The following is a 13,140-nucleotide window of genomic DNA, read 5'->3' on the forward strand; positions in this document are numbered from 1 at the left end:
TTGTTCAGTACAGTAGCCGCTAGCTGCTATTGAAACATGGCTGAGGAAATCGAGATATGCTATAAATATAAAATACAGACCAGATTTTGAAAACTTAGTATGAAGAAAAGGATGCAAAACATTTTCATTAATTTTTATGTCTATTATATACTGAAATGATATTTTTTTTCTATATTGGATTAAATGAACTATATTATTGGAATTAGTTTCTCCTTTTATGTTAATTCCTCTGTTTGAAAAATTTAAAATTACATATATAGCTCACGTTGTATTCCTATTAGACATGCTTGATTTGAACTTTGCATGGCATTCTCTTAATTCCTTGAAATACTGGAAAATGAAGTTCAAAGGTAATGGGCACTGTACTTAGGAGAGCTGAGTTCAAAACCAGGCTTTATTACCCAAGTAACTATGGGAATTGGAAAGTTACTTAATCTCTTAAAGATTTACACTCCTAATCCATGACATGAAAACAGGAATATATACATCATATGGGTTTTGTGAGAATTAAAGACAGTTCATGTTCATCTTGTAGACCCCATTTGACATACACCATGTATTCATTGTTACTAATCGAAAAGAATTTTAGAACTTTGAACTGATGACCAAGGCACAGATAATGCATACTCTCTTTCTTTGTTGTTTATTGTTTAATCCCCTGGGAAAATCACAGTTCATTGTCTACTAAAGAGTTTAATCAAAGGGTAACATAACCCATTTTGAAATTATTTTAATTTTCTCTTTTAATTGTACCTATCATAATATTTTCCACAAAAATCCACTTATTCAACAAATATTTTCTTGAGCAAATTACAAATTATAAAATGCCAAACAGGATGGGGCTCCTGAAGATATGAAACTTAACTTAAAAGAAAAATTCCCTGTTTTCTGTTCCATGTTTAGTTGCGGAACACAGATAATAAATAAATAAATAAATGTAAAGGATGATATATGTGAGAAATTACAAGGTTTCATCCACTGAAAGACTAAATTTAAAAATAATAATACTAAAAATAATCACTTACAGAAAAAAGGATCTAGCAGGGTGGCACAAACCACAGAGGGAAAACCAAAGGTGAGGATGTGAGGCAGAAAGTTTTCTTTGAAGGAGGGACAGTAAGAAGACTAGTGTTCCTGAAGCAGAATGGCAAAGGGTAACAAGCAATAGATGGGGTTTGAGAGGAAATTGTGGACCAGATCTGAGGGTGTATATGACATGATAAAGACTTTTTATTCTTGCATATTGTACTTAATTACTCATCCAGCAATTACTACTAGTAGTAGAATTCAGAGGATTTTAAATCCATGGTTCCAGTTCATCTAGATATGATATGATTTACTTACTAAAAAGATTTCCCTGAATGCTTTGTGGAGAATAGACAGAAGCTGGCCAGCAATAGAACTGTGGGAATTAATTAGGTGGTGCTAATCATTAGTAGCTGGGAGGAAGAGAGAACTGGAGAGATTTGAGATTAACTTTGAAGGTAGAGCAGGCATGACTTCCTTTTAAATTTCACATGGGTTATAGAAAAAGTGAGGAATCAAGACTGCCTCCTTTGACTCAGGAAACTAGAAGAATAGTCCCCATCTGGTGGGATAGAGAAATTAGGGAGAATTGTCTTGGGTGGGTGGGTGAACAAGATTTCTACTTGGACATCTTGTGTTTGATACTCTCATTAGACATCCAGGTAGGAAGATAAATAGACATGGAGTAATAACATAGAATAGAAGTGCCATGAAAGGTGATCCCTGGAGAACTCCAACACTGAGACATCTGGAAGAGAATGTCAGTTCAGTGCTGGGAAATGAGGAGTGGCCATTGAGCTTAAGAAGGGAAGTTAGAGAGGGTATGGTGTCCTGATAGTGTTTAGAGATGACGGAGTGAACAACTGGAGTAATCTCTACAGGGAATTCAAGTAAATTGAAACTGAAATTGATCATTGAATTTGGCAACATCTGCCTAGCTTGTTGGATAACTTTGACAAAGGAAATTTCAGAGGAGTGAGAGAAGCCTGTGGTATTCCTGACACTGGGCTACATTTGTGGTGAGTGTCCTCAGGGAGATTACAGTCTACTGGGAAGAGAGAGAATCTGGCATAATGAAGAATATATAGCATCATGTGAAACCACAAATAATAAGTAGTGAGGTGATCTGGTATCAGTCAACAATTTGGGATTAAAATCTCATAAGGGAATTTTGAGATTAGAAAATACATCTACAGTTACTGTGTTTTAATAAATACCCACTTATTAAAATTTAATTATGAAATGTAGTTTTCCTAAGCCTGTAATTTATAAATTTATTTTTACTCATAAGAAAACAATTACTTTCAGGGGTGCCTGGGTGGCTCAGTTGGTTAAGTGTTGGACTCATGATTTTGGCTCTGGTCATGATCACATTGGCTGTGAGATCCAGCCCCTAGTCAGGCTCCACACTCAGCAGGGAGTCAGCTTGAGACTCTCTCTTCCTCTCCCTCTCCCTACTCACACACTCTTTTTCAAATTAATTAGTTAATTAAAAGAAAATAATTACTTTCACTAGTTCAGTTAGTTTATCCTATTAAATAGCCTATAAATATTTAGCAATATTTACCTAATCATATTTTCCAGGCACTTCAAACCATAGTTACAAATACAATATATGTTTTTTTCTCAAGTATTAAAAATACTCCACAGGTCAACCTTACAATCAAAGAAGTAAAACCTTCCAAAGCACTTAACTAAGACTTGTATGTGTAATAAATCCAATTTAGAAATGTCACTGATTAGCTCTTTAACTTGCTTTTAAATATCTTAAAACAAATAAAACATATACAAAGTGGCAAACTGGTTACAAACCTTTACTAAATTTATATAAAAACACAGCTTACTGAAACCCATAAATACTATGTTACATAAAACTGGATGTACCGATAGAGATAGAATATTATCTATTAATGTTATTAGAAACTTTTATATTTTTTTCTAGTATACCTCATATTATTTGCCCCTCTTTAAATATCATTATGTATCCTCCAACTTGACTGAATTTGTGTATCAATTCTAACAATTTTTTGGTGGAGTCGTGGATTTTCTATATAGAGTATCATGTCATCTGCAAATAGTGAACATTCGATATCTCCCTTGCTGATTTGGATGCCTTTTATTTCTTTTTGTCTTCTGATTGCTGTGGCTAGGACTTCTGGTACTATGTTAAATAAGAATGGTGAGAGTGGACATCCTTGACATGTTCCTGACCATAGAGGAAAAGCTCTGTTTTTCCACCATTGAGACTCTCAATGTTAGCTGTGGGTTTTCATATATGGACTTCATTATGTTGATGTACATTCCCTCTAAACCTACCTTGTTGAGGGTTTTTATCATGAATGGATGTTGTACTTTGTCACATGCTTTTTCTGCATCTAATGAAATGATCATATAATTTTTTTATTTTGTGGTGTATCATGTTGATTGATATGTGAATATTGAACCACCCTTGCAAAAACTGACAACACAAGAAACAACAGGTGTTGATGGGGATATGGAGATAGGGAGCCCTCTTGCACTGTTCGTGGGAATGCAAACTGGTGCAGCCACTCTAGAAAACAGTATGGAGTTTCCTCAAAAAGTTTAAGATGGAACTACTCTGTGATCTGCTAGGCATTACCCAAAGAATACAAAAATACTAATTCAAAGGAATACTTGCACCATGTTTATAGCAACATTATCTATAATAGCCAAATTATATATATATATTATAATAGCCAAATTATATATATATTATAATAGCCAAATTATGTAAACAGCCTGGGTGCTGTCCATTGACTGATGAATGGATAAAGATATATATATAGATATGTATATAGATATCTATGATACATAGATATCTATATACATATCTATATATACATACATATATATGTGATAAAGATATATATATATCTCACATCTTTTTATCTTTTATCTATATATCTTTTATCTTTTTATCTTATCTTTTATCTATATATCACATCTTTATATTATATATATTCCATATATGTGGAATATTATATATATAATATTATATATATATAAATATATATGGAATATTATTACTAAGCCATCAAAAAGAATGAAATCTTGTCATTTGCAATAACATAGATGGAGTTGGAGAGTATATTGCTAAATGAAATAAATCAACCAGGGAAAGTCAAATACTATATGATTTTACTCATATGTGGAATTTAAGAAACAAACAAAGAGGGAAAAAAAGAGAGAGAGAGAGGCAAACCAGGAAACAGACTCTTAACCATAGAGAACAAACTGATGCTTACCAGAGGAGAAGTGGGTGGGAGATGGGTTAAATAGGTGATGGGGATCAAGGTGTACACTGGTTTTGAACACCGTCTGTTGTATGGAAATGTTGAATAACTGTATTATACACCTGATATTACACTTAAATCAACTGGAATTTAAATAAAAACTTAAAAAATAAATCATTAGGGTCTTATGACTTTTCACAAAATTCTATTTTCTTTAGAAAATGACATCTTCACAACTTGGTAAAGGAGAACCTCTCTTGAACTAGCTCTGGTTCTTTCAATGTCTGTGACAATATTTCTGTTCTCTGGCAACAGATATGCTCTCTGCTTATCTTGGACTTCACTACTCCAATGCAGTCAATCAATACATTAAGTAATTAATTGAATTAGAGAACAATATCTAGGTGGTAACAATATATGCCACATTATTTTATATGAGCATTGGTTGTGGGTGACAGTGCTTATAGATGACTATACTAAAGGTTCTAGAAAGATATATCTGTTTTAAAGGTCATACATTTGCTTTGATTTACTAAGTACAACATAACCCCTAATGATTAAATACTTGCTTATCAGATATTGACAAAAATATTTTCAATCTATTTTCTTTGATTTCTCCTTTCTCTGTTATATATGACATTTTTAACACATTTTAATAGGCCATATTATATAAGGTCAAGCCAAATGTGTCCCTAAATTATTGTACTGTATAGCTCTCTGTAATTTTTTTTTTTTTTAAGTTAGCTCCACACCTAGAATGGAGCCCAACTCGGGGCTTGAACTCATGACACTGATGTCAAGATCTGAGCTGAGATCAAGAGTTAGATGCTTAACTGACTGAGATACTCAGGTACCCCAAAACTCTCTATAATTTAAGTGAACTGCCTTTACATTTGTTTCCTTTTCTTTGTTGTTATCAGTTGTCATCAAATATCTTATTGGACATCTTTCTGTAATCCCTTATTGACATCAATTTTAAGAGTTGAAAGAATTAGGACTGCTCATCTCTAAAATGCTTTAAGCTCTTATCCTAGAAACAGCAGCACCATTAAAACATTCATGTTTTAGGCTCAGATAGAAAACATGCTTTCCATCTTTTTGACTGAATTGCCTTTCACCCAATGAGATAACAAAGAATCTGTACATAAAATAACACTAAAATAATAGAAACAGTAAGGAATTTCTTTTGGAGATTTTTTTTTATTTAACACAGTGTTTCTAATTACTAAAAAGAAACATTTTATACATGGTTAAAGATGCTTAGCAGTTTGTATCACATCATAAATGAGCTAAAAGGAAAAGAGAATTAACTTTATCTTTTCATAGAACTATAGGGAAAGTGGTTCATGGAGGCTCAAGAGGGAAAGAGGTATGTGAAATGCACATCACTTTTGTTCCTTTCCTTAGTGTAGGCTTCACTTGTACACAAGATCTATGAATATTGATCCAGCTTTGTGTATCCTCAGTGATCTTGCCTTAAAATGTGGGGCTAAGTCATCAGTCTGTATAGCTTGGGGAAGAGGCAAGGGCAAAACATGGCTTAGGAATTCGCGTCTTTGTAAAATATCCAAAATAATTACTCACAGTTGACAGAATTAAAGAATGCAAAGTTTTAGTAGCCTAAATCATACTTTAAAAATATTTGAGCCCAGTAGTTGATAATTTAAGTGAAGCTGATGAACCCTCTATCTAGACTTTAAAAAAATTCACTGGAAATTAATTACATGGAAAGTGTAAAAGAAGAACCTGGCTGTTTTTTGGTATTTGACTGGTAACAGATCTTAAGCCTCACCCCTCCTCCCCTTCTGCCCCATATTTGGGTAAGCTAACAAAAACCCTGGATATCCCCTCTTTCGGAGCCAGTGGGCATGAACCCTTGCTGCACATTGGGAACCTCATCTTGATCCCACTATAAAACCTCCACCAGCCTTTCCTTGTTTTTTCAAGCTATTTTTGGACCTGCTTGAGAGGACCATTCTATATCACCCGCAACGTAATCATTATATAAGCAGTAAACATTTTCATACCTCTCGCTATTGTGGTATTATTAGTCTCAGTATCTGAACCACATTTTGGTGGAGGTCCATTCTGTTCACATAGGATGACTGTGGTAAAAGTCACACTTGTCAGAGAGATTTTTATGGCTATAGGAGTTGGGCTCTAATAAAATAAAACCATTATAAACTACTCAATGAAATTGCTTAATGGAAACCATAGGATATATTGGGAATCTAGATTGAGAGACATCCCTTTTTTAAGAATCCTTTTCTTAAAAGTAGATTAATAATTATGGATACACAACAAGGATCATTGGCCAACTTAAAGCTAATTATTTTGGGGTTCCTGGGTGGCTCAGTCGGTTAACTAACTGACTTTTGGTTTCACCTGGGGTCATGATCTCAGGGCCATGGGATTGAGCCCTGCATCAGGCTCCATGCCCAGCACAGAGTCTGCTTGAGATTCTCTCCTTTTCCCTCCCCCTGCCCGTCTGTCTTTCTCCTCACTCATGCACAAGTGCTCTCTCTCTTTCTCTCTGTAAAATAAGTCAAATCTTTAAAAAATGCTAATCCTCTATTTCAAAGCTTCTTATAAACAAAGGACATTTTGTATTTACTTACAGCTATAATTATTCTGTGGAGATTACAAGATACATTACAGGATATATATTTATATATCTGAAACTTATGAAATCCTTGCACCTGCCTTGGCCTTTCTTAAAACACCCATTACCGAAAAACCGAGTGAAGATGCTTGGAAGGCTTAAATCTCCTGCAATGTGTTAATGCATTTATCCTGTTTCAGGTCTTGTTTTTATTGTCCAGTGTTCCACCAATTATAAATTCCAAGTCTAAAGGAAACACAAACTATGGGATCTAGAAAGATGTCTAATCTCTTTTTAGAGATGAGCCCCCAATACAGGAAATCACCTGCCCCGTTTCAACAGCCAGTTAGTGATAGAGCTGGGACTGCTGTCTGGCTTCTTCAGGGCTATTTGTCTTTCCTATAACAATTCCTCTACTTCATCCCCAACATTATCACACACTCAGCCTTCATGCCTCGCAGTGACTAGAAGACCGGAAGTGAACTGCTCATCTCGTCCTTACGAATCTCAGGCAGACACTGAAATCTCAGTATAGCTTTTGAGAGCTGAGAGATTTCATCCATTTTCTCTGACTGAAGACATAAGTAGCCATTTTCCACATTCATTATTGAGGTGGTGGAAGCTGTCTGTGAACATAGAAGAGGGCAAAGGCTACAGAAGTACTTCTGTGTCTAAGAGAAGGCCAAGTCCAGGTGAATCTTTCCTTTCTCTGTCAGAAAAAGTAAACCAGAGCTGTTAAACATATGGTCCCTTGTGCAGAAGTCCAAAAACAAAAACCTCCAGGTCTTATAAATAGTTTTTTGATATGTTCATTTTGATGGTAACATGCCACACTATGAGAAGCCTTCTTTTTTTTTCCCTTAAAAATAAAAATTTTAAAATCCACATTTTCACTGAAAAATCAAAGAACTTTTGATTCACTACCAATGACATTAGTTTCTATTAATGGCTAATTTTATTTATTTTGGCCATAATAAACAGAGACACTAGAAGCAATAATACAGACAATAAGATAATATGCCAAGTGTGGTGTTAACCTTTTCATAGCTATTATTATCTTTTATTCCATTGGTCTCTCCCTAATAAATCTCCCTATAATGAAGAAGTCATTATTCTCCCAATTTTATTTTATAATAACAATATTCGGAGAATACAATATTCTGAGTCCCACAGAAATTACAGTTTATGTAGAATCTGGCTACAGAACCAGGGAGGCTGGCTCTAGATCTCAGGGCTCCAATATTTGTGAATTCTCTCTGCCTGCTTTAATATCCTGCTAGTCTTGTTTACTATTTTAACTCCAAGATCTTGCATTATACCCAATACATCATAAAGGCTCAATGGTTTTGTGTTACATGAAAAGATGAATGGACAGCTATCGTTGGTTTTCTGCCTGAGCTGAACAAACAAGCCAAACCTCACTTAGCAGGCAGACGTAATTGAGATGAATGCAAGAATCCGGTGTTTGTTAACATACCTGAGAGAGACAATACATGTACTTGGATGAGGCAGATGGTGTAATGCAATTCAGCCTGAAACCAGTGGGAACTGAGCAATAAATCATTATCGGCCTAGGTTGGCTGTTGAGAAGTTTGCATAGTTCCAAGATGATGCATTAAAAACACCCTCCATTTGATTGTTTTAGTTAGAATTCTATCAGTTCGGGGCACCTGGGTGGCTCAGTGGGTTAAAGCCTCTGCATTCGGCTCAGGTCATAATCCCAGGGTCCCCGGATCGAGCCCCGAGTCGGGCTCTCTGCTCGGCAGGGAGCCTGCTTCCTTCTCTCTCTCTGCCTGCCTCTCTGCCTACTTGTGATCTCTGTCTCTCAAATGAATAAACAAAATCTTAAAAAAAAAAAAAATTCTATCAGTTCTCCTACCTCCTGCCACATCCACACCACAGGATATTAGAAAGGCACTCTCCAGGGCTCCTGGGTGGCCTAGTCTGTTAAGCATCTGATTCTTGAATTTGGCTCAGGTCATGATCTCAGAGTCATGAGATGCAGCCCCGCATCAGGCTCTGTACTAGTCGCGGAGCCTAGGGAAGATTCTCTCTCTCCCTCTCCCTCTGCCCTCCCAACCCCTGTCCACCTGTTGACACAGCCAATCTCTCTCTCTTAAAAAAAAAAAAAAGAAGAAGAAGAAGAAGAAGAGGAGGAGGAGGAGGAAGAAGAAGAAGAAGAAGAAAAGACACTCTCCTTGCTTATATCTCAATATCGATGCTGTTTTAACATGAAAATGCAATTAAATTATTCTGCTCCTGTGAAGGGATCAGACTTCTAGGAGTTTAAACAAATTAATAAATTTGTTGATTAGGAAAGAGAATTTACCAGCTTTCTCTGTATATTTTTATTTAGTATGATACATACAGAGAGCTGTGTTGTTATTTTTGTCTACTGGCTAATGGGAATGAGAAGGATGATTGCTAGCTGTACTCCATCATCTGTGGTGATAAGAGGAAATAAGCTTTAGCTCTCTAACATAAAGTCATGAGGTTCATCATGACTATGGAGTTTTTAAGCCTTTGGAATGGACTGGTGAGGGGGTCTGCGTGGCTCAGGTCATGATCCCTGGGTCCTGGAATTGAACCCCACATTGGGCTCCCTACTCAGTGGGGAGTCTGCTTCTCCTTTTCCCTTCTTTCCTTCCTACCCCCCATTCTTTCTCTCTTAAATAAAGACAGAAAATCTTCCAAAAAAAAAAAAAAAAAAAAAAGGAATGGATTGATCAGGGAGTTGGAAACTTTTGCCAGGTAAGGAAAATGTCTTCTTTTTTTTTTTTTTTTTTTTTTTTTAGGTATCACACAAGAGGTATTCCTTTTCTGGAATGGCAATCTTCTGCTTCAACTCTCCCACCCCCTTGTTTATACCTCAGTAGTTCTCAGATGCACAGAGAAAAATGAAATCCTTTAGGGAGCTCTTAAAAATTCCAAGGTCTATGCCATTTTCCAAACCAATTAAATCAGAAATTCTCGGGAAGGGACCCAGTCACCAGGACTTTGTAAAGCTCCCCTGGTGATTCTACATGGAACCGTAAACCAAGGGAAGCAGCTTAAGAGGACATTCCCCGAAACCAACTCTGGGGACTAAAGATTGTGATAAAGGACATTTCCATTGAGCTATGAGCCTGCACGTAAGGCCGTGAGTAACCCTGGGGACTGCAAGAGCTCCGAAGCCTACAGAAGAAATTATAAGAGAAACCACTTCTTTTTTAAAAGAGTTGATTATTATTAGTTTAACATACCGGGAGCAAACTGTCCAAGGTCTGTGACCCACTAAGAAATTTGGGCTAATGTCAATGGATTTATTGGGTCAATATTGTTCCTCAAACATAAAATAAGATTTGGGGTTCAGCAGCCATCCAGCACCAATTTCCACCAAAACCAACCAGTCTTGAGCTGACAGTCCAAGTATGAGTTAAACCTACTAGTTATCTTTTTTTAAAATTTTATTTCTTTTCAGTGTTCCAAAATTCATTGTTTGCTCCACACAATACATGCCCTCTGTAATACCCACTACCAGGCTCACCCAACCCTCCATCCCCTCCCCTCCAAAACCCTTAGTTTGTTTCTCAGAGTCCACAGTCCCTCATGTTTTCCTGTGAAATTCTGTGGCATTTTCCAAGTATTAGTTAAACATACTAGTCATTTTTTCATGTGAAATTCTGTGGCATTTTCCTTTGTCAGTCTCACACTTGCCTTAAGTCTAGGACACAGACTTCACAGATGCTGTTCTTCCTCTTACGAAACTATATATGAGTAAAATTTCAGCATTTTAAACTAATTGTCTCTGGTTTAATTTTTTAATGTCCTTCCCTCCTCTGTCTTTTTTAAGTTTTTATTTTGAGATATTTTTAGTTTTTTTTTATTGTGATACAGTGTACAAAACATACAATTATCCATTTTAAAACCATTTTTCAAGTTTACAGTTTAGTGGCATTAAGTACATTCACATAGTTCTGCAACAATGACTACCATCTATCTCCAGAACTTTTTTGCTATGCCATATTAAAGCTTTGTGTCTATTAAATGATAACTTCTCATTACCTCCTCTTTCCAGCCCCCAAGAAACACTACTTTACTTTCTATATCTATTAATTTCACTCTTCTAGTTACTTTACATAATGTAATCATATATTTGTGCTTTGTCTCTATTTAATTCAGACTAATGTGTTCAAAGTTCACTCATGTTGTAGCATGTATCAGAATTTCTCCCTTCTTTTTCTTAAGGCTGCATCACATTATATTATTTGTATACATGAGATAATTGTAGATTCACGTAGATTCTCTGCAGTTTAAGAAATACTGCAGAGGGGTCGCCTGGGTGGCTCAATGGGTTAAAGCCTCTGCCTTCAGCTCAGGTCATGATCCCAGGGTCCTGGGATCAAGCCCCGTATCAGGCTCTCTGCTCAGCTCGAGCCTGCTTCCCCCCTCTCTGTCTCTGCCTGCCTCTCTGCCTACTTGTGATCTCTGTCTGTCAAATAAATAAACAAAATATTAAAAAAAAAAAGAAAGAAAAAGAAATACTGCAGAGATCAGGGTACTCAGTTGGTTAAGCAGCCAACTCTTGATTTCAGCTCAGGTCAGGCTCAGGGGGGAGTCTGTTGGAAGATTCTCTTCTGCCCCTGCCCCCCCAGTGATCAAACATGCTCTCTCTCTCTCTCTCTATCAAATAAATAAACAAATAAATCTCTAAAAAGAAAAAAAAATACTACAGAGATCATGTATAACCTTTATTCATTTTTCCCCAAGGCTAACATTTGCTGTACTTCAGTACAATATTACAACCAGGAAATTAATTCAAAAAAATCCATTGACTTTATTCAAATTTCACCACCTTACTTATACTCATCTGTGTGTGTGTGTGTGTGTGTGTGTGTGTGTGTGTGTGAAAGAGAGAGAGGATATGCAAGTTTTATAACATGTGAATATTTGGTGTGACCAATACCAGAGTTCCAACATAAGGATCCCTCATGCCACACTCTTAAATCCACAGCCATCTCCTGACCCTTCCTTCTCACTAACCCCTGGGAACCATTAGTAAGTTCTCCATCTCTGGGATTTTGTTATTTCAAGAATGCTATGTAAATGGATTCATACAATATGTAACAATTTGAGACTGACCTTTTCTAGTCAGCATAATTTCCTGATGATCCATCCAAGTTGTCACATGTATTAAGAGTTTGATCCTTTTTTATTTTCAATAGTATTCTATGGTATGAATGTACCACATTTTGTTTAACTATTCACATGCTGAAGAGCATTTGAGTTTCTAGTTTGTAGTTATTTAGAATAAAACCAGTTTGAACATTTATGTGTGGGTTTTTATATGAATATAAATTTTCATTCTTGAAATAAAAGCCCAAGAGTGCAGTTGCTGGGTTGTGTAGTAAATGTATGGCTAGTTTTGTTAGTAAACGACATATCTTTTCAGGGATAGCTGTATCATTTTCCATTCTCACCAGCAGTGTATATGTGATCTGATTTCTCTTCATCCTTGCCAGCATTTGGTTTTACCACTTTTCCTTATTTTATCCATTTTGATAAGTGTGTAGTGATATCAGACTGTGGTATTAAGCTGAATTTTCCTAATGGCTAATGATGTTCAACATCTTCTTGTGTGCTGATTTGCCATCTGTGTATTCTCTTTGGTAAAATGTCTGGTTTTCGTTTCTTTTGACCATTTTTACATGATTTTCTGGTTTGGTTTTTACTTCTTAGTTTTTGTTTGCTTGTTTTATTCTTAAAGATTTTATTTATTTACTTGAGAGAGAGAAGAGTGAGTGAGTGAGAAAGAGGAGAGCACAGAGAGTGAGAGATGGAGAAGCAAACTCCCTGCTGAGCAGAAAACCCAACACAGGGCTTGATTCCAGGACCCTGAGATCATGACCTGAGCCAAAGACAGACACTTAACCAACTGAGCTATGCAGGCATCCCTAATTCTTAGTTTTGAGAGTTACTTTTATATTCTAGATAGAAGTTTTTGTCAGATAAAATGATTAGAAAGGAATATTATGAAAACATCTATGCCCATCACTTTGATAAATTATATAAATGGACTAATTCCTAGAAAGGCATAATCTACCAAAACTCATACAAGATGAAATAGATGCTCTGAATAGCTTCATATTTATTAAATGTATTGAATCAATAATAACCTTTTAGGAGTACCTGGTATCTCAGTCTGTTAAGCCTCCAAATCTTGGTTTCAGCTCAGGTCATGATCTCACAGTTGTGTGATCAAGCCCCATGTCAAGCTCT

The sequence above is a fragment of the Enhydra lutris genome, unplaced genomic scaffold, assembly GCF_002288905.1.
Source record: "Enhydra lutris kenyoni isolate GAN:26980312 unplaced genomic scaffold, ASM228890v2 scaffoldscaffold6, whole genome shotgun sequence".
Classification (NCBI taxonomy): Eukaryota; Metazoa; Chordata; class Mammalia; order Carnivora; family Mustelidae; genus Enhydra; species Enhydra lutris.